This window comes from Triturus cristatus, chromosome 4_1, assembly GCF_964204655.1.
Source record: "Triturus cristatus chromosome 4_1, aTriCri1.1, whole genome shotgun sequence".
NCBI classification, from domain to species: Eukaryota; Metazoa; Chordata; class Amphibia; order Caudata; family Salamandridae; genus Triturus; species Triturus cristatus.
The window spans coordinates 602036082-602059661 of record NC_140585.1 but is presented as its reverse complement, the minus strand read 5'-3'; positions in this window follow the sequence as shown (position 1 = coordinate 602059661).

Genomic DNA, 23580 nt, shown 5'->3' with positions numbered 1-23580 from the left:
ATATAAGTGTCTAAAAGGATGATTTGTTTTTGAAAAATTGATTGTGTAACTGACTGATTAAGTGTATCTTAGTGAATACATGGCTTACTGAGTAATGTTTAAATATGTAATTATCTGTATCAGTCTCTTACTTTGTGTATAAGTGTCTGCATGGGTTGGTGAGTAGCTACATGGCTGTTTATATAGGATATTAGGTTGTTTTTTGAGTATCAGTGTGAGTGTCTGCATGGTTCGGTGGGGGGTATTACGTAGTGCATAGGTGCATGAATGATTGTCTATCTGGTTGTATGTTTTGAAGACAGCATGTGTGCATGACTGTATGGTTGGATGAGTGTGTGTATGGGTGTGTTAGTGAGTGAATGACTGTCTCAATAGTGTCTTTATGAGTTTCTAAATATGTTTTAAATAAGTATATTTGACTATTGGTGTATATAAGTGTGTATATGTGTGAGAGTGAGAGATTGAAATAGTTCCTGTATGAATAAGTATGTGTTTTTATAAGTGATTGTTTAAAAGAGTAAGTATTTGTAAGTTTCCATAGGAGTAAGTGTGGTGGTGTGTGTATAACTGTATATGCAAGTTAATGTATGTTTGATTCTTTATTAGCATGAGTGACTATGTGTGTGAGTAACTCTATGGATGAGAGGCATTGTGTAACAGGATGTATAGGTGTATGAGTACATATGATGAGTGAGTACATGTATGAGTGACTGTACAGGAATGAGTGGATGTGTATGTGGATCTTATAATTATTGAAGAGGTTGTTGTAATTGGTATTGGTATGTCCTTTTTTTTGAAAATTTCAGTCTCTATTTTTGAATGTTTGTATCAAAAGGTTATATTAGGGTGAGAGGAGGTCTACCACTCTGTCACAAGGATGATGTCATCAGTGATGTCATTTGAGATGTCATCAGTGGTGTCATGAGTGATGTCACTGACCATGTCATGAGTGATGTAATATGTTACGTCATCAGCAGTGGATTGCGGGTGCGCGAGTTATAGTTAGCTTAACTAACTATAACGGGGGAATTTCAATGGTTTTTTATGAGTAAAATGTCCGCTAACTATAACATGTGTGAAACCTATGGTTTTTTCACTGAATTTGCAAGGTTTTGTAAATGCTAAATCCTAACTATAACGTGTGTGAAACCTATGGTTTTTTCACTGAATTTGCAAGGTTTTTTAAATGCTAATTCCTAACTATAACGTGTGTGAAACCTATGGTTTTTTCATTGAATTTGCAAGGTTTTTTAAATGCTAATTCCTAACTATAACGTGTGTGAAACCCATGGTTTTTTCAGTGAATTTGCAAGGTTTTTTAAATGCTAATTTCTAACTATAACGTGTGTGAAACCCATGTTTTTTTCAGTGAATTTGTATGATTTTTAAATGCTAATTCTTACCTATAACATATGTGATTCCCATGTTTTTTTTTTTGATTTTGTATGATTTTTTATATTATAAATTCTTATATTAAATGTGTTTTATTTTAAAAAAAGCAAGTTTTCTTTTTTTTTTAACTTTTTATTCTCTTAAAACACTATGTTTTTTTATAATAAAAATCTGCAATATATCAATTTTTCTCTTTTTTTTTTTTACCAAACAGGTAACATATATTAGTATAACATAGATTTTTTATTTTTTTAATGCGCGTACGGTAAGCGTACGGTAAGCGTACGGTTTACGTAATGTTCGTAATTTATCTACTCTTTTTGCGTATAGTTACGCAACTTGTGTAGCCGTGCATACTGCGTATGGGGCGCGTAAGCGTGCACGCTACACGCGCACGTTACGCGGAAGTGTTGGGGAGTGACTGTTATGCGCATGCGCGCGAGCGCGTGTCTTTTTTATGCGCATGCGCACTTTTACCGTAAGCGCACCGTAAGCGCACCGTAAGCGTAACGTAAGCGTAACGTACGCGCACGGTGGGTCATGTGATCATGAAACAAAACTTTTGATTGGTTCAAAGTAGTTTCAGTTCTAGAACTCTCCTACACCACACCCATTCCCCTCATTTCTGCTTGTGATCCCTTAGGTGAAGGAGCTGACTTGTCTTTGTGATACGATGGCAGACCAGCACTCTTCTGCTGAGAGTGAGGCTAGCAGCACCACCATCAGGCAGAGAAAGAGGAAACAGAAGAGCTCTTTTATATGGGAGTATTTTACTTTTCCTGAGGGTGAGAAAAAAGTCAATGCTGCCTTGGTGACTTGCAAGCTGTGCAAGCGTGTACTTTCACGAGGTAATCCCAACAAGAAGTATTCCTTCGGGAATCACACTATGTTGAGACACCTTGAGGATGTACATCCTAGGACAAATGCTCGACATACTGGAGCAGAGCCCTTCATCTGTGGGGGCAGATTCACCTTTTTCTGATCCTGTGGAAACGAACCATCGGTTTGCGAGGGTTACTATGCGGTGTTCATTTTGCCATGGTCTAATTGTTCATAGGGAGACCAGTCTTCCCCTCATTAACAACAAAATAGACCAGCACATTTGTCCTACCAGCTAATGTTCCCATTCTTCCTTTCCTCTGTCCCTGCATGAACACAACGGCTCTTTTAAGAGCCAACCTTACCTCTCAACTTTTTTTTATTTTTTCTTTAAAACTTCTTTTTTTTTTTTTACCGTACGCGTACGGTAAGCGTATTTTTTTTTTTTTTTTTTAAAAAGAAAAAAAAATCAATTACCACATCTCAAGATGCTTGAGGAATTAATAACTAAATACTAAAATTCTGTTTGAGATAAAGTTGAAGAAAGGGACCATCTAATTTCTGACTTACCTGACCCACCCAACAATGTAATTTTTAATAAAAATGTAATTGAAATTACTTGAAAAAATGGTTGGTTTTTTTCGAAAATTTTCTTTCACAATCTGAAAAAAAAGAAAAAAGTATTAATATTTAATAAATCATTTTATAATACAGTACACGTATTTACATATTTTCCCCCAAAAAATGTTTGCCTTTTTTTTGCTGTTTTCAGAATATATTGCATTTCACTATAAATTGTGAAAACAATTGCATTCATCACTTAACAGCGGGCAAAAAAAAAATAACAATCTCAAAGATTGTTTTAAAAAAGCCCACAATCTCTTTTTGCTTAAACATAACATTACATTATAGAAATGCTTAATATTCTAATAAAATATCATCTAATAACAATAATTATTTCTTTAAAATACCGTCTGACAATTTTGTTTCAGAAGCATAATCACAAAAATATTATATCTCAAATAACTCCACAATACATCTGGTTCCATTTCCTTTAGGCCAAATAGTAATTTTAAAATTCTTTTTTGATTAAATTTCCAATGGTAATCTAATAAAATTCCAAAATTTAAATTGTACAGATCTTACCGATTCTCTTTAATAATTAAATAAGTCCACAATACAATTGTTTACCTTTCCTTATGGCCAAAAAGTAATAATAAAAATCTTTTTTGAATAAATTTCCAATGGTAATCCAATAACATTCCAAAATTTAAATTATGCAGATGTTACCGATTTTCTCTAAATTTTTGGTTTTCGAAAGTTTCATTAAAAATTAAAAAAGTCCACATTACAATTGGTTACCTTTCCATTAGGCCAAATGATAATTTGAAAAATCTTTTTTTTTGAAAATTCCAATGGTAATCCAATAAAATTGTAAAATTGTTTTGTACAGATCTTGCCAAGTTTCTCTAAAATTTTGGTTTCAGGAAGATTAGATAGGAATTTGCTAAATCAAAAGGCAAACGTTGCTTGAAAATCAATTGGGAATCATTACACAGTGTCCAGCCTTTTTCATATTTAAGATAAACTGTGTAATGTCCAGAAGTTACAGTAGGTCCTTCATGGAAAATTATTGCAACTGTTACAAAAGTTTTTCCTGAAATTGATAATTGCTGTCCTATAAACTTCTTTATTAAAGTATCCAATTTTGAACCATCAGCTCTACATCGTTGCATCATTAAAATTACATACTGTCCGTATTCCTTTAAAATTAACGTTGAAAACATGTCAGATTTACACTCACCGCATTCCATGCTATGATTAGCATCTTTTACTAATTTAGCAAAAGTGACTGTTTTACTGTCTGGCAATGTTAAATAAATAAACCTTTCAGAATCAACATTAGAGCCACATGTATTGAAACAGTTTTCACAACTATGTTCCCATTTATAAGAGACACCAAACATATTTTCAATGTGTACCCCTTCTTCTTCCAGTACCTGAAGAAAATACATCAAGAATTCTTGTGCGTCTTGCTGTACATTTTGAGAAAACTGTGTTTGTCCTGAACATACATCTAAAAGTTTTCTAATTTCAGTAGCACTTTCTATTTGAGTTTTATCATTACTCAGCTTTTGAAAAAGGAGACTCAACTCAGAACAGAATCTTTTTCTCTGATTTACTATTATCTGCTCTTGCAAATTTTCCAGATAAAATGCAACATTCAGCACTAGATTAGCGTAGCAGTTGATACCAGAGCTATTTTCAAAATGACAACCTACAACCTCTTCAACATTTTCCTTCTTCTTTTTACTTGCAATTACATCACTCCTCTTTTTTTTTCTCATCTCTACATCCTCATTACAGATATTCTCAATTCTCCTTTTACGAGAAACTACACGTTTCTCTAACACAGGATACTGACCTAAATGAGGAGCATAGGTTCTTCTGAATCTATTATACTCCTTTACACAATTTGTATCAGCACTAACTTTTGAATCATCAAAGTCTATCATGAATAAACCAGATAATGTTTTCACTCGTGCCAAAGCTACATAAGCCATACCTTCTTTGAACACAGGTGAACCAATGTTTACAAATGCACAATCTACAGTCAATCCTTGAGACTTGTGAATAGTTACAGCATATGCTAGAGAAAACGGAAACTGTTTCCTTTGTACATATAAGTCTTTCACAAGCATGAAACGAACTGTACAACGACAAATGTCTATAACTTCTTCTATCTGATCAAATTTTATTTTTAAACATTCAATTCCATCTTTTTTCTGATAATTAATAAAACCCACAACTCTTCCCATAGCTCCATTAACTAAACCTTTTTCAACATCCAAATTTCTCCTTAAAAATACTCTACAGTTCATGCAAACATATAGATTTTTTTCTAATCCAGCAGTTTTGGAAATGTTCTTCTCTAGTGAATCCAATTTATTTTTCAGTTTGCCTGTTAATGTGATAGTAATTCTTCCATCTTGAATTTTGTCCACTGCTTCCAATTTCAAGATATCTTCCTTTTCCAATTTCAAAAGCTCCTCATTGAATATTGAGCATTCACGTAGAGTTGGCATTAAGCAGATGACACTTTTCTTTTCTGCAATGTTCTTGTATATCTTCTCTGCAACTATTTCTTCCTTTGGAAATAAATTATGTAGCAACCGACTCTGTAATGCTTTTGTGCCAGCTTCAGTGAGTAGTCCAATTCTGATATCTTTCAGAATACTTCCATATTCTTCATCGTTTGCTTGCCTCATATTAATAGTAAGTTCCTTGTACTCAAAGAAGGACCAAATATTTGCATTACCAATGCTTCCCAATGACTTCTTTGTGTCTTCATGTGCCACAGTATTAAACACTGGTTGTCCTTTAACTGGAGTAAGCTGTAGAAGATCCCCAAAAACTATGACATGTTTTCCACCAAATAACACGTCATAGTCTGTCCTTAGAATTTGCTGAATTCTTAAATGCACAAAGGCGAGCATTAAGTTTGACACCATGCTCACCTCATCAATAATGAGAACTTGCATCTTCTTCAATACTCTTGAAACTTCCAAGCATGCTTCTCCAGTTAGCTTGTGGTATTGTATTTTGTTCTCATGCTCCACTGGTAACATTAGCAAACGATGTAAGGTGATTCCTTTTATGTTATATGCTGCTAACCCAGTTGGAGCAGTAACCACACAAGACAAAGTAGAATCCGTTTTTTGCTGTAGGTAGCTTCTGATGACTTTTATTAAGAAACTTTTTCCAGTTCCAGCTTGTCCGCTTACATACATCCTGATTGGATGAAATGATGTGCATGAGCACTCTTTTTTTTCATGTAGTAATCCGTGATGAATTTTGTTTCTGATCTCTTCATAAATTTGTTGCTGCTCTTCATTCAGTTGTCTTTCCAAATTTGGTAATTCTATAAATTCTTCTTGAGCTTGATTCATAGCCGTTTCCACTTCATTCATGGCTATTGCAGCTTCATTTTCAACGATTGGTTGTCCTAGAGGATCTTGACTGAGTGTTCCTGAACTTTGACTGTCTTGAGAACTGTCTCTAGCTACTTCAGCTGCAATTGTAGTTTCCTGTTCAATTTCTTCATTTAACATTTGCACATAAGTTGTGAATGTACTGCATTTTATTCTGTCTTTGCAAGCATTAAATGAATCTTCATAGCTTTGAAATTCTCCCAGTAGTTCATCCTCTGTACGCCATGGTTTAAACAGCTGTAAAAGAGCCAAGTAGTAAAATTCCTTTTTGTCAGTAGTGTCGCAACTCAGCTTCCTGTGATTTATCAAACTTCCTTTTGTTTGCTTCACCAAACATCCTTCCTCACCAATGACTTTATATTTTCCATTGTTGATGTCTTCTGCGGCTTTTCGTGAATAAATGTAGTTCTGCAGCACTTCATAGAGACACATGTTCTCCAGATGATGACTTCTCTTGGGATAATATGTGTCCAACATGTTTGATTTAAAAATATCTGTACTTTCTGGGTCATTCTCGGCCAAATATTCAATTTCTCCAACAGATTTCAGTACCCGATTTCTCATTGCTGCAGGCCTAAACTTGCCCAAATTATTCTTCTTGATTTCGAGTAGAGACTTGCAGAAGATAACCTATCTGAACATTCGTAGGATCCAATTTCTCGATGCGATAACATCTTTAAACTGAAACTGTACAGCTTCTTACTGACAGTCTTCTCGTGAGAAATCTCTTCCCACATTTCCTTCAATTCAGTTTTTTCAGATTTAGTAATGTAAGACGTTACATATCGAGCAACAGCAATGGAATTGTCAGCAACATACTGTATATCCATGTTAGCATTCCACATGGATAAAATGATTGGGTTGTAGTCATTTATATTTTTTGATTCTTCTTTTCTTTTAAGGTTGTAGGTATTCTTAGGTGATTTTCTTGTAATAGTATGTCTCACAGATGACATAAAACTGTTTACTCTTCCATTTGAAAGAACAGGTCTAGGAAATCCAAATCGACATTTAGTGTAGTATTTATCTTTGCTCTTGTATTTCCGTCGACAGTATTTTCCACACCGATGACTTTGGAAATGTAAAACTTGCTCCTTTAACTTTTTCTCTTCTGTGCTTTTTGGTATAGCACATGTTGCATATTCTTCAATGAAAGATAACACTGCTTCATCAGTATCTGTTCCAAACTTTGGGGCATCCTTGATCCACAACAGCATATGAATATGAGGAGCACCTCTTGCCTGGTACTCTTTTCTCCGAAAGAAATCCTCTACTTCTCCAAGAGGTGGATTTTTTTTATTGCAGATGAAGGACATCATAGCCTCAAATCTATGATTGAAATATCTGCAAACATTAACCGGATCCAATGAGCACAGTTCTCCTGCTGTCTTGTATTCGATGTTTTTAATGTTTGAATTTGCCTCTAGTAGAAAATCCAGTAAATCATCCCAAGCGTACTCAGCACAGCTTAGGGTAAGGAACCATGTTGGTGTTCCTAAATTTCGTAACATGCATTTTAATTCACCATGGCGTCGGTACCAATATTCATTTGTCCCACGCTGACAAGCCATCAGATTGATCAGTTGTGTTTCCAAATGATCATCTCGGTGCTGCACTTTCTCCATAAAATCCTTAGCAGACACATTTTGTAAATGTACTCCACTTTTTAAAATGTGATTTACTGCATATGATAATGCAGACAAGTCGCTTTCAAATAAAAGATGGAATAAATAAGGAATACTTTGTCGAAATCTTGGATCTTCTGCATATAGTCTTGTAGTCCGATACTCAGAAGCTGGAATCTGTTCTGGACGTTCATCGTATCGTCCTCCTTTTCCTGTAGGAAACAGCTGGGGAAAACATCGAGCTTCCAAGCTCTCCTCCCATACACTCACGGGAGTTCCTTTTGCTTTCTTCATCTGAAACAGATCAATATTGTCTCCCATAACTTCTCTGGAATGAAGAGGATGTATGCTAAAATGTTCATAAATTTCTTCTTCCTTTGACTTGTCCACTTTTTCAATTTGTCCAGTTGGTGTTTCTGTGTCTTCTTGTAAATCTTCTTCTTCTTCTTCTTCTATATAAATTGATTCATACCATTTGTTATTCCTTTTCAAATACAAATTTGCTCTTTGTACTTTCCGTACATCTATCAGCTCCTGCCAAATCTTCTTATTCTTTGTAGGTACACCATTAACCAGAATAACTAATGGTTCAGTTTCCAAAGTATCTGCATCAATAGTTTCAATATTTTTTTTCAAATCCAAGGGCAAATACACCACTCTTCCTTTTAAACCTCTCAGTAAATCTGAAGGAGGTAATTTACCAGTTTTTGGCTCCATACGCACTATGGTCTGGAACGGATGAACACATTGAATAAGTATAGACTCATATGTATTTAATTCAGAAAGTTCGGCAGGAATAACATCCAATTCTAAATTATTATGTACAGCTCTGGTCGGCATTCTATTTTCCTCTAACTTGTTGTAACAGTATTTACAAATACGCTGATCTTCACCCAATTCAAAACAATTTTCAAGAAATATATATGTGGCAAAATCCTTCCACTTATAATTATCTTCATTTTCACTTTTTCTGTAGAGATCAACATTCCTAGTTTGTTTTCTATAATGAGTTCTGCGGCAACAAATACAAGTAATATTTGGTCTTTCATTAGAGATTATTGCAAATTTTGTTATGTGATCATTAAATGTCTTACTTACAGAGGGTTCTACATTCTCTTCCACTTCTTCCTCATTTACTGTGTCCTTTTCTGCACTGTCTTGTTCAGGACCAAAGTAACAAAACTGAATTTCATCACTAACCTTCTCTACATCTGATACCGATCCATGGAACAGAGCCCTATTCAATTCATCTAACTTTATTGCTGGACTTTTAGCAAAATACAACCGTCTCACAAACTTTCTCATTTCAGTATGATGAACAGCCAGCATCCTAAAATGATGAAAAACACTTTTACACACTTTTCTAGATAGACAAGGCAGAGAATGACCCTGCAAACCAGTATTCTCTCTCACTCTACATGGATCTAGACTTTGAAGCACCTTAATCTTCTGTGTTACACTTTTTTTTACTATATTCTCTTAGAAACTCACGAAATTTATCAATAGATTCCTGACGCACAGTGCAAATACTACTACAATTCCAAGTGTACACTGGGGCTTTAGGACGTCTCCCCATAGCCTCATCCGCCATCACTTGTACCTCATCTCTTGGAACCATTTTCTCCTTCTCCATTATACAACCATTTTTCACTTCATAAGCACGACCTCTGGTGTCAACTGCATGCAGCAAACTATTACTTTGAAAATAACTCTCTTCATTAAAAAAAGGTTCACTACTTGAACTATGCATCCATTCTCCTAAAAACACTTTACAAAAGTTTGTTCTTTTCACTTCTCTTTTCCTTTTGGTTTGTGATTTCAGTACATTAACCATTTTATCTAATGTACGCATCCTATTCAAAATTAAAATGAATAGTTTCCTTTTTAATTCTAATGCCTTTGCTGCAATGGCTTCAATTTCTTTTTTTCTCTTATAAAATTTAGCCTTTTGCTTATATTTCTTCACATCCTTTATCAAATTGGACATTACTCTTCTCTGAAACATTTTTCTACGTATCTCTTTAAACGCTGTTTTTCTGTTTAAGTTAATCTTTATTGTTTCTGAAGGTATATTTGCATTAACTAAATGCTCAATTTTTTCCTGTTCTTTTCTATTTAAAACATTCTTTCCAGTACAGACATTTTGTACATTTTTCCTTTTTTTGAAGATGTTCTTTAAAAAATCTTTTGTCTGCTTACCAGAAGACTTTCTCTTTTTCCCAACATGAGCATCTCCAACTAACTTAGGTCCTCCAGTTGTCTTCAAATATAGTTTTTTTTGTGGTTTTTCCTTAGTCTGGATTTTGTAGGCATCTTAAATTGTGTTCGCTGCTCTTCAGCAATTCCTGAAAAAAACTAAAAAAAAATTCTTTATTTTATTTAAATATATTACTACATTTTTTATGATCTTTTCAAATCTTAAAATACTAAGTACCCCTTTCCTACAAGTGAAAATCACAATAACACCTTCACAAATTAAATATCTAAAAACAATTCCTGTGTGCACACAGAGTCATGGTTTGAAATTAGGCAAAAAACGAAATTTCTTTGCCAATTGGAAAGCACACTTCCTACTGCTTTTTTGGCAAGTGATAAGTACTTTTACAATCTGACACATTTCTAATCCACTTTTCAGATTCTCAAAAAAGCACATGTCCAAACGGCTTTTTGAGACCAGCAACATGTGTAACCTGGGTGACTGACTACACTCCAGCAAGGGCAACCAGCCTTAGTGATGCTGAATGTATTTGCATTACTGACTGCAACCTCAAACCCCACTCGGTTGTGAATACTGTGCATGATTCCACAGGATAAGCAGCTGGCTGTGTGCTAAGAGTCTGCTTCTGCACACAAAAATAGCTCCCCCTTTCCTACTAATGCAACTGTAAAATTACCAGAGCAATACGCAATAAATCTCTGCCTGTAATTCCACTTTGCACACAGAGTCATGTTTTCATATTAGTCAGAAAACGAAATTTCTTTGCCAATTTGAAAGCACACTTACTACTCTTTTTTTTGGCAAGTGATAAGTACTTTTACAGTCTGACACATTTTGAATCCACTTTTCAGATTCTTAAAAAAGCACATGTCCAAACAGCTTTTTGAGACCAGCAACATGTGTAACCTGGGTGACTGACTACACTCCAGCAAGGGCAACCAGCCTTAGTGATGCTGAATGTATTTGCATTACTGACTGCAACCTCAAACCCCACTCGGTTGTGAATACTGTGCATGATTCCACAGGATAAGCAGCTGGGTGTGTGCTAAGAGTCTGCTTCTGCACAAAAAAATAGCTCCCCCTTTCCTACTAATGCAACTGTAAAATTACCAGAGCAATACGCAATAAATCTCTGCCTGTAATTCCTCTTTGCACACAGAGTCATGTTTTCATATTAGTCAGAAAACGAAATTTCTTTGCCAATTTGAAAGCACACTTACTACTCTTTTTTTTGGCAAGTGATAAGTACTTTTACAGTCTGACACATTTTGAATCCACTTTTCAGATTCTTAAAAAAGCACATGTCCAAACAGCTTTTTGAGACCAGCAACATGTGTAACCTGGGTGACTGACTACACTCCAGCAAGGGCAACCAGCCTTAGTGATGCTGAATGTATTTGCATTACTGACTGCAACCTCAAACCCCACTCGGTTGTGAATACTGTGCATGATTCCACAGGATAAGCAGCTGGCTGTGTGCTAAGAGTCTGCTTCTGCACAAAAAAATAGCTCCCCCTTTCCTACTAATGCAACTGTAAAATTACCAGAGCAATACGCAATAAATCTCTGCCTGTAATTCCTCTTTGCACACAGAGTCATGTTTTCATATTAGTCAGAAAACGAAATTTCTTTGCCAATTTGAAAGCACACTTACTACTCTTTTTTTTGGCAAGTGATAAGTACTTTTACAGTCTGACACATTTTGAATCCACTTTTCAGATTCTTAAAAAAGCACATGTCCAAACAGCTTTTTGAGACCAGCAACATGTGTAACCTAGGTGACTGACTACACTCCAGCAAGGGCAACCAGCCTTAGTGATGCTGAATGTATTTGCATTACTGACTGCAACCTCAAACCCCACTCGGTTGTGAATACTGTGCATGATTCCACAGGATAAGCAGCTGGGTGTGTGCTAAGAGTCTGCTTCTGCACAAAAAAATAGCTCCCCCTTTCCAACTAATGCAACTGTAAAATTACCAGAACAATACACAATAAATCTCTGCCTGTAATTCCTCTTTGCACACAGAGTCATGTTTTCATATTAGTCAGAAAACGAAATTTCTTTGCCAATTTGAAAGCACACTTACTACTCTTTTTTTTGGCAAGTGATAAGTACTTTTACAGTCTGACACATTTTGAATACACTTTTCAGATTCTTAAAAAAGCACATGTCCAAACAGCTTTTTGAGACCAGCAACATGTGTAACCTGGGTGACTGACTACACTCCAGCAAGGGCAACCAGCCTTAGTGATGCTGAATGTATTTGCATTACTGACTGCAACCTCAAACCCCACTCGGTTGTGAATACTGTGCATGATTCCACAGGATAAGCAGCTGGGTGTGTGCTAAGAGTCTGCTTCTGCATAAAAAAATAGTTCCCCCTTTCCTACTAATGCAACTGTAAAATTACCAGAGCAATACGCAATAAATCTCTGCCTGTAATTCCTCTTTGCACACAGAGTCATGTTTTCATATTAGTCAGAAAACGAAATTTCTTTGCCAATTTGAAAGCACACTTACTACTTTTTTTTTGGCAAGTGATAAGTACTTTTACAGTCTGACACATTTTGAATCCACTATTCAGATTCTTAAAAAAGCACATGACCAAACAGCTTTTTCAGACCAGCAACATGTGTAACCTGGGTGACTGACTACACTCCAGCAAGGGCAACCAGCCTTAGTGATGCTGAATGTATTTGCATTACTAACTGCAACCTCAAACCCCACTCGGTTGTGAATACTGTGCATGATGCCACAGGATAAGCAGCTGGCTGTGTGCTAAGAGTCTGCTTCTGCACAAAAAAATAGCTCCCCCTTTCCTACTAATGCAACTGTAAAATTACCAGAGCAATACGCAATAAATCTCTGCCTGTAATTCCTCTTTGCACACAGAGTCATGTTTTCATATTAGTCAGAAAACGAAATTTCTTTGCCAATTTGAAAGCACACTTACTACTCTTTTTTTTGGCAAGTGATAAGTACTTTTACAGTCTGACACATTTTGAATCCACTTTTCAGATTCTTAAAAAAGCACATGTCCAAACAGCTTTTTGAGACCAGCAACATGTGTAACCTAGGTGACTGACTACACTCCAGCAAGGGCAACCAGCCTTAGTGATGCTGAATGTATTTGCATTACTAACTGCAACCTCAAACCCCACTCGGTTGTGAATACTGTGCATGATTCCACAGGATAAGCAGCTGGGTGTGTGCTAAGAGTCTGCTTCTGCACACAAAAATAGCTCCCCCTTTCCTACTAATGCAACTGTAAAATTACCAGAGCAATACGCAATAAATCTCTGCCTGTAATTCCACTTTGCACACAGAGTCATGTTTTCATATTAGTCAGAAAACGAAATTTCTTTGCCAATTTGAAAGCACACTTACTACTCTTTTTTTTGGCAAGTGATAAGTACTTTTACAGTCTGACACATTTTGAATCCACTTTTCAGATTCTTAAAAAAGCACATGTCCAAACAGCTTTTTGAGACCAGCAACATGTGTAACCTGGGTGACTGACTACACTCCAGCAAGGGCAACCAGCCTTAGTGATGCTGAATGTATTTGCATTACTGACTGCAACCTCAAACCCCACTCGGTTGTGAATACTGTGCATGATTCCACAGGATAAGCAGCTGGGTGTGTGCTAAGAGTCTGCTTCTGCATAAAAAAATAGTTCCCCCTTTCCTACTAATGCAACTGTAAAATTACCAGAGCAATACGCAATAAATCTCTGCCTGTAATTCCTCTTTGCACACAGAGTCATGTTTTCATATTAGTCAGAAAACGAAATTTCTTTGCCAATTTGAAAGCACACTTACTACTCTTTTTTTTGGCAAGTGATAAGTACTTTAACAGTCTGACACATTTTGAATCCACTTTTCAGATTCTTAAAAAAGCACATGTCCAAACAGCTTTTTGAGACCAGCAACATGTGTAACCTGGGTGACTGACTACACTCCAGCAAGGGCAACCAGCCTTAGTGATGCTGAATGTATTTGCATTACTGACTGCAACCTCAAACCCCACTCGGTTGTGAATACTGTGCATGATTACACAGGATAAGCAGCTGGGTGTGTGCTAAGAGTCTGCTTCTGCATAAAAAAATAGTTCCCCCTTTCCTACTAATGCAACTGTAAAATTACCAGAGCAATACGCAATAAATCTCTGCCTGTAATTCCTCTTTGCACACAGAGTCATGTTTTCATATTAGTCAGAAAACGAAATTTCTTTGCCAATTTGAAAGCACACTTACTACTTTTTTTTTGGCAAGTGATAAGTACTTTTACAGTCTGACACATTTTGAATCCACTATTCAGATTCTTAAAAAAGCACATGTCCAAACAGCTTTTTCAGACCAGCAACATGTGTAACCTGGGTGACTGACTACACTCCAGCAAGGGCAACCAGCCTTAGTGATGCTGAATGTATTTGCATTACTAACTGCAACCTCAAACCCCACTCGGTTGTGAATACTGTGCATGATTCCACAGGATAAGCAGCTGGGTGTGTGCTAAGAGTCTGCTTCTGCACAAAAAAATAGCTCCCCCTTTCCAACTAATGCAACTGTAAAATTACCAGAGCAATACGCAATAAATCTCTGCCTGTAATTCCTCTTTGCACACAGAGTCATGTTTTCATATTAGTCAGAAAACGAAATTTCTTTGCCAATTTGAAAGCACACTTACTACTCTTTTTTTTGGCAAGTGATAAGTACTTTTACAGTCTGACACATTTTGAATCCACTTTTCAGATTCTTAAAAAAGCACATGTCCAAACAGCTTTTTGAGACCAGCAACATGTGTAACCTGGGTGACTGACTACACTCCAGCAAGGGCAACCAGCCTTAGTGATGCTGAATGTATTTGCATTACTGACTGCAACCTCAAACCCCACTCGGTTGTGAATACTGTGCATGATTCCACAGGATAAGCAGCTGGGTGTGTGCTAAGAGTCTGCTTCTGCATAAAAAAATAGTTCCCCCTTTCCTACTAATGCAACTGTAAAATTACCAGAGCAATACGCAATAAATCTCTGCCTGTAATTCCTCTTTGCACACAGAGTCATGTTTTCATATTAGTCAGAAAACGAAATTTCTTTGCCAATTTGAAAGCACACTTACTACTTTTTTTTTGGCAAGTGATAAGTACTTTTACAGTCTGACACATTTTGAATCCACTATTCAGATTCTTAAAAAAGCACATGACCAAACAGCTTTTTCAGACCAGCAACATGTGTAACCTGGGTGACTGACTACACTCCAGCAAGGGCAACCAGCCTTAGTGATGCTGAATGTATTTGCATTACTAACTGCAACCTCAAACCCCACTCGGTTGTGAATACTGTGCATGATTCCACAGGATAAGCAGCTGGCTGTGTGCTAAGAGTCTGCTTCTGCACAAAAAAATAGCTCCCCCTTTCCTACTAATGCAACTGTAAAATTACCAGAGCAATACGCAATAAATCTCTGCCTGTAATTCCTCTTTGCACACAGAGTCATGTTTTCATATTAGTCAGAAAACGAAATTTCTTTGCCAATTTGAAAGCACACTTACTACTCTTTTTTTTGGCAAGTGATAAGTACTTTTACAGTCTGACACATTTTGAATCCACTTTTCAGATTCTTAAAAAAGCACATGTCCAAACAGCTTTTTGAGACCAGCAACATGTGTAACCTAGGTGACTGACTACACTCCAGCAAGGGCAACCAGCCTTAGTGATGCTGAATGTATTTGCATTACTGACTGCAACCTCAAACCCCACTCGGTTGTGAATACTGTGCATGATTCCACAGGATAAGCAGCTGGGTGTGTGCTAAGAGTCTGCTTCTGCACAAAAAAATAGCTCCCCCTTTCCAACTAATGCAACTGTAAAATTACCAGAGCAATACGCAATAAATCTCTGCCTGTAATTCCTCTTTGCACACAGAGTCATGTTTTCATATTAGTCAGAAAACGAAATTTCTTTGCCAATTTGAAAGCACACTTACTACTCTTTTTTTTGGCAAGTGATAAGTACTTTTACAGTCTGACACATTTTGAATCCACTTTTCAGATTCTTAAAAAAGCACATGTCCAAACAGCTTTTTCAGACCAAGAACATGTGTAACCTAGGTGACTGACTACACTCCAGCAAGGGCAACCAGCCTTAGTGATGCTGAATGTATTTGCATTACTGACTGCAACCTCAAACCCCACTCGGTTGTGAATACTGTGCATGATTCCACAGGATAAGCAGCTGGGTGTGTGCTAAGAGTCTGCTTCTGCACAAAAAAATAGCTCCCCCTTTCCAACTAATGCAACTGTAAAATTACCAGAACAATACGCAATAAATCTCTGCCTGTAATTCCTCTTTGCACACAGAGTCATGTTTTCATATTAGTCAGAAAACGAAATTTCTTTGCCAATTTGAAAGCACACTTACTACTCTTTTTTTTGGCAAGTGATAAGTACTTTTACAGTCTGACACATTTTGAATCCACTTTTCAGATTCTTAAAAAAGCACATGTCCAAACAGCTTTTTGAGACCAGCAACATGTGTAACCTGGGTGACTGACTACACTCCAGCAAGGGCAACCAGCCTTAGTGATGCTGAATGTATTTGCATTACTGACTGCAACCTCAAACCCCACTCGGTTGTGAATACTGTGCATGATTCCACAGGATAAGCAGCTGGGTGTGTGCTAAGAGTCTGCTTCTGCATAAAAAAATAGTTCCCCCTTTCCTACTAATGCAACTGTAAAATTACCAGAGCAATACGCAATAAATCTCTGCCTGTAATTCCTCTTTGCACACAGAGTCATGTTTTCATATTAGTCAGAAAACGAAATTTCTTTGCCAATTTGAAAGCACACTTACTACTTTTTTTTTGGCAAGTGATAAGTACTTTTACAGTCTGACACATTTTGAATCCACTATTCAGATTCTTAAAAAAGCACATGACCAAACAGCTTTTTCAGACCAGCAACATGTGTAACCTGGGTGACTGACTACACTCCAGCAAGGGCAACCAGCCTTAGTGATGCTGAATGTATTTGCATTACTAACTGCAACCTCAAACCCCACTCGGTTGTGAATACTGTGCATGATTCCACAGGATAAGCAGCTGGGTGTGTGCTAAGAGTCTGCTTCTGCACACAAAAATAGCTCCCCCTTTCCTACTAATGCAACTGTAAAATTACCAGAGCAATACGCAATAAATCTCTGCCTGTAATTCCACTTTGCACACAGAGTCATGTTTTCATATTAGTCAGAAAACGAAATTTCTTTGCCAATTTGAAAGCACACTTACTACTCTTTTTTTTGGCAAGTGATAAGTACTTTTACAGTCTGACACATTTTGAATCCACTTTTCAGATTCTTAAAAAAGCACATGTCCAAACAGCTTTTTGAGACCAGCAACATGTGTAACCTGGGTGACTGACTACACTCCAGCAAGGGCAACCAGCCTTAGTGATGCTGAATGTATTTGCATTACTGACTGCAACCTCAAACCCCACTCGGTTGTGAATACTGTGCATGATTCCACAGGATAAGCAGCTGGGTGTGTGCTAAGAGTCTGCTTCTGCATAAAAAAATAGTTCCCCCTTTCCTACTAATGCAACTGTAAAATTACCAGAGCAATACGCAATAAATCTCTGCCTGTAATTCCTCTTTGCACACAGAGTCATGTTTTCATATTAGTCAGAAAACGAAATTTCTTTGCCAATTTGAAAGCACACTTACTACTCTTTTTTTTGGCAAGTGATAAGTACTTTAACAGTCTGACACATTTTGAATCCACTTTTCAGATTCTTAAAAAAGCACATGTCCAAACAGCTTTTTGAGACCAGCAACATGTGTAACCTGGGTGACTGACTACACTCCAGCAAGGGCAACCAGCCTTAGTGATGCTGAATGTATTTGCATTACTGACTGCAACCTCAAACCCCACTCGGTTGTGAATACTGTGCATGATTCCACAGGATAAGCAGCTGGGTGTGTGCTAAGAGTCTGCTTCTGCATAAAAAAATAGTTCCCCCTTTCCTACTAATGCAACTGTAAAATTACCAGAGCAATACGCAATAAATCTCTGCCTGTAATTCCTCTTTGCACACAGAGTCATGTTTTCATATTAGTCAGAAAACGAAATTTCTTTGCCAATTTGAAAGCACACTTACTACTTTTTTTTTGGCAAGTGATAAGTACTTTTACAGTCTGACACATTTTGAATCCACTATTCAGATTCTTAAAAAAGCACATGTCCAAACAGCTTTTTCAGACCAGCAACATGTGTAACCTGGGTGACTGACTACACTCCAGCAAGGGCAACCAGCCTTAGTGATGCTGAATGTATTTGCATTACTAACTGCAACCTCAAACCCCACTCGGTTGTGAATACTGTGCATGATTCCACAGGATAAGCAGCTGGGTGTGTGCTAAGAGTCTGCTTCTGCACAAAAAAATAGCTCCCCCTTTCTAACTAATGCAACTGTAAAATTACCAGAGCAATACGCAATAAATCTCTGCCTGTAATTCCTCTTTGCACACAGAGTCATGTTTTCATATTAGTCAGAAAACGAAATTTCTTTGCCAATTTGAAAGCACACTTACTACTCTTTTTTTTGGCAAGTGATAAGTACTTTTACAGTCTGACACATTTTGAATCCACTTTTCAGATTCTTAAAAAAGCACATGTCCAAACAGCTTTTTGAGACCAGCAACATGTGTAACCTGGGTGACTGACTACACTCCAGCAAGGGCAACCAGCCTTAGTGATGCTGAATGTATTTGCATTACTGACTGCAACCTCAAACCCCACTCGGTTGTGAATACTGTGCATGATTCCACAGGATAAGCAGCTGGGTGTGTGCTAAGAGTCTGCTTCTGCATAAAAAAATAGTTCCCCCTTTCCTACTAATGCAACTGTAAAATTACCAGAGCAATACGCAATAAATCTCTGCCTGTAATTCCTCTTTGCACACAGAGTCATGTTTTCATATTAGTCAGAAAACGAAATTTCTTTGCCAATTTGAAAGCACACTTACTACTTTTTTTTTGGCAAGTGATAAGTACTTTTACAGTCTGACACATTTTGAATCCACTATTCAGATTCTTAAAAAAGCACATGACCAAACAGCTTTTTCAGACCAGCAACATGTGTAACCTGGGTGACTGACTACACTCCAGCAAGGGCAACCAGCCTTAGTGATGCTGAATGTATTTGCATTACTAACTGCAACCTCAAACCCCACTCGGTTGTGAATACTGTGCATGATTCCACAGGATAAGCAGCTGGGTGTGTGCTAAGAGTCTGCTTCTGCACACAAAAATAGCTCCCCCTTTCCTACTAATGCAACTGTAAAATTACCAGAGCAATACGCAATAAATCTCTGCCTGTAATTCCACTTTGCACACAGAGTCATGTTTTCATATTAGTCAGAAAACGAAATTTCTTTGCCAATTTGAAAGCACACTTACTACTCTTTTTTTTGGCAAGTGATAAGTACTTTTACAGTCTGACACATTTTGAATCCACTTTTCAGATTCTTAAAAAAGCACATGTCCAAACAGCTTTTTGAGACCAGCAACATGTGTAACCTGGGTGACTGACTACACTCCAGCAAGGGCAACCAGCCTTAGTGATGCTGAATGTATTTGCATTACTGACTGCAACCTCAAACCCCACTCGGTTGTGAATACTGTGCATGATTCCACAGGATAAGCAGCTGGGTGTGTGCTAAGAGTCTGCTTCTGCATAAAAAAATAGTTCCCCCTTTCCTACTAATGCAACTGTAAAATTACCAGAGCAATACGCAATAAATCTCTGCCTGTAATTCCTCTTTGCACACAGAGTCATGTTTTCATATTAGTCAGAAAACGAAATTTCTTTGCCAATTTGAAAGCACACTTACTACTCTTTTTTTTGGCAAGTGATAAGTACTTTAACAGTCTGACACATTTTGAATCCACTTTTCAGATTCTTAAAAAAGCACATGTCCAAACAGCTTTTTCAGACCAGCAACATGTGTAACCTGGGTGACTGACTACACTCCAGCAAGGGCAACCAGCCTTAGTGATGCTGAATGTATTTGCATTACTAACTGCAACCTCAAACCCCACTCGGTTGTGAATACTGTGCATGATTCCACAGGATAAGCAGCTGGGTGTGTGCTAAGAGTCTGCTTCTGCACAAAAAAATAGCTCCCCCTTTCCAACTAATGCAACTGTAAAATTACCAGAGCAATACGCAATAAATCTCTGCCTGTAATTCCTCTTTGCACACAGAGTCATGTTTTCATATTAGTCAGAAAACGAAATTTCTTTGCCAATTTGAAAGCACACTTACTACTCTTTTTTTTGGCAAGTGATAAGTACTTTTACAGTCTGACACATTTTGAATCCACTTTTCAGATTCTTAAAAAAGCACATGTCCAAACAGCTTTTTGAGACCAGCAACATGTGTAACCTGGGTGACTGACTACACTCCAGCAAGGGCAACCAGCCTTAGTGATGCTGAATGTATTTGCATTACTGACTGCAACCTCAAACCCCACTCGGTTGTGAATACTGTGCATGATTCCACAGGATAAGCAGCTGGGTGTGTGCTAAGAGTCTGCTTCTGCATAAAAAAATAGTTCCCCCTTTCCTACTAATGCAACTGTAAAATTACCAGAGCAATACGCAATAAATCTCTGCCTGTAATTCCTCTTTGCACACAGAGTCATGTTTTCATATTAGTCAGAAAACGAAATTTCTTTGCCAATTTGAAAGCACACTTACTACTTTTTTTTTGGCAAGTGATAAGTACTTTTACAGTCTGACACATTTTGAATCCACTATTCAGATTCTTAAAAAAGCACATGACCAAACAGCTTTTTCAGACCAGCAACATGTGTAACCTGGGTGACTGACTACACTCCAGCAAGGGCAACCAGCCTTAGTGATGCTGAATGTATTTGCATTACTAACTGCAACCTCAAACCCCACTCGGTTGTGAATACTGTGCATGATTCCACAGGATAAGCAGCTGGGTGTGTGCTAAGAGTCTGCTTCTGCACACAAAAATAGCTCCCCCTTTCCTACTAATGCAACTGTAAAATTACCAGAGCAATACGCAATAAATCTCTGCCTGTAATTCCACTTTGCACACAGAGTCATGTTTTCATATTAGTCAGAAAACGAAATTTCTTTGCCAATTTGAAAGCACACTTACTACTCTTTTTTTTGGCAAGTGATAAGTACTTTTACAGTCTGACACATTTTGAATCCACTTTTCAGATTCTTAAAAAAGCACATGTCCAAACAGCTTTTTGAGACCAGCAACATGTGTAACCTGGGTGACTGACTACACTCCAGCAAGGGCAACCAGCCTTAGTGATGCTGAATGTATTTGCATTACTGACTGCAACCTCAAACCCCACTCGGTTGTGAATACTGTGCATGATTCCACAGGATAAGCAGCTGGGTGTGTGCTAAGAGTCTGCTTCTGCATAAAAAAATAGTTCCCCCTTTCCTACTAATGCAACTGTAAAATTACCAGAGCAATACGCAATAAATCTCTGCCTGTAATTCCTCTTTGCACACAGAGTCATGTTTTCATATTAGTCAGAAAACGAAATTTCTTTGCCAATTTGAAAGCACACTTACTACTCTTTTTTTTGGCAAGTGATAAGTACTTTAACAGTCTGACACATTTTGAATCCACTTTTCAGATTCTTAAAAAAGCACATGTCCAAACAGCTTTTTGAGACCAGCAACATGTGTAACCTGGGTGACTGACTACACTCCAGCAAGGGCAACCAGCCTTAGTGATGCTGAATGTATTTGCATTACTGACTGCAACCTCAAACCCCACTCGGTTGTGAATACTGTGCATGATTCCACAGGATAAGCAGCTGGGTGTGTGCTAAGAGTCTGCTTCTGCATAAAAAAATAGTTCCCCCTTTCCTACTAATGCAACTGTAAAATTACCAGAGCAATACGCAATAAATCTCTGCCTGTAATTCCTCTTTGCACACAGAGTCATGTTTTCATATTAGTCAGAAAACGAAATTTCTTTGCCAATTTGAAAGCACACTTACTACTTTTTTTTTGGCAAGTGATAAGTACTTTTACAGTCTGACACATTTTGAATCCACTATTCAGATTCTTAAAAAAGCACATGTCCAAACAGCTTTTTCAGACCAGCAACATGTGTAACCTGGGTGACTGACTACACTCCAGCAAGGGCAACCAGCCTTAGTGATGCTGAATGTATTTGCATTACTAACTGCAACCTCAAACCCCACTCGGTTGTGAATACTGTGCATGATTCCACAGGATAAGCAGCTGGGTGAGTGCTAAGAGTCTGCTTCTGCACAAAAAAATAGCTCCCCCTTTCCAACTAATGCAACTGTAAAATTACCAGAGCAATACGCAATAAATCTCTGCCTGTAATTCCTCTTTGCACACAGAGTCATGTTTTCATATTAGTCAGAAAACGAAATTTCTTTGCCAATTTGAAAGCACACTTACTACTCTTTTTTTTGGCAAGTGATAAGTACTTTTACAGTCTGACACATTTTGAATCCACTTTTCAGATTCTTAAAAAAGCACATGTCCAAACAGCTTTTTGAGACCAGCAACATGTGTAACCTGGGTGACTGACTACACTCCAGCAAGGGCAACCAGCCTTAGTGATGCTGAATGTATTTGCATTACTGACTGCAACCTCAAACCCCACTCGGTTGTGAATACTGTGCATGATTCCACAGGATAAGCAGCTGGGTGTGTGCTAAGAGTCTGCTTCTGCATAAAAAAATAGTTCCCCCTTTCCTACTAATGCAACTGTAAAATTACCAGAGCAATACGCAATAAATCTCTGCCTGTAATTCCTCTTTGCACACAGAGTCATGTTTTCATATTAGTCAGAAAACGAAATTTCTTTGCCAATTTGAAAGCACACTTACTACTCTTTTTTTTGGCAAGTGATAAGTACTTTAACAGTCTGACACATTTTGAATCCACTTTTCAGATTCTTAAAAAAGCACATGTCCAAACAGCTTTTTGAGACCAGCAACATGTGTAACCTGGGTGACTGACTACACTCCAGCAAGGGCAACCAGCCTTAGTGATGCTGAATGTATTTGCATTACTGACTGCAACCTCAAACCCCACTCGGTTGTGAATACTGTGCATGATTCCACAGGATAAGCAGCTGGGTGTGTGCTAAGAGTCTGCTTCTGCATAAAAAAATAGTTCCCCCTGTCCTACTAATGCAACTGTAAAATTACCAGAGCAATACGCAATAAATCTCTGCCTGTAATTCCTCTTTGCACACAGAGTCATGTTTTCATATTAGTCAGAAAACGAAATTTCTTTGCCAATTTGAAAGCACACTTACTACTCTTTTTTTGGCAAGTGATAAGTACTTTTACAGTCTAACACATTGTGAATCCACTATTCAGATTCTTAAAAAAGCACATGTCCAAACAGCTTTTTCAGACCAGCAACATGTGTAACCTGGGTGACTGACTACACTCCAGCAAGGGCAACCAGCCTTAGTGATGCTGA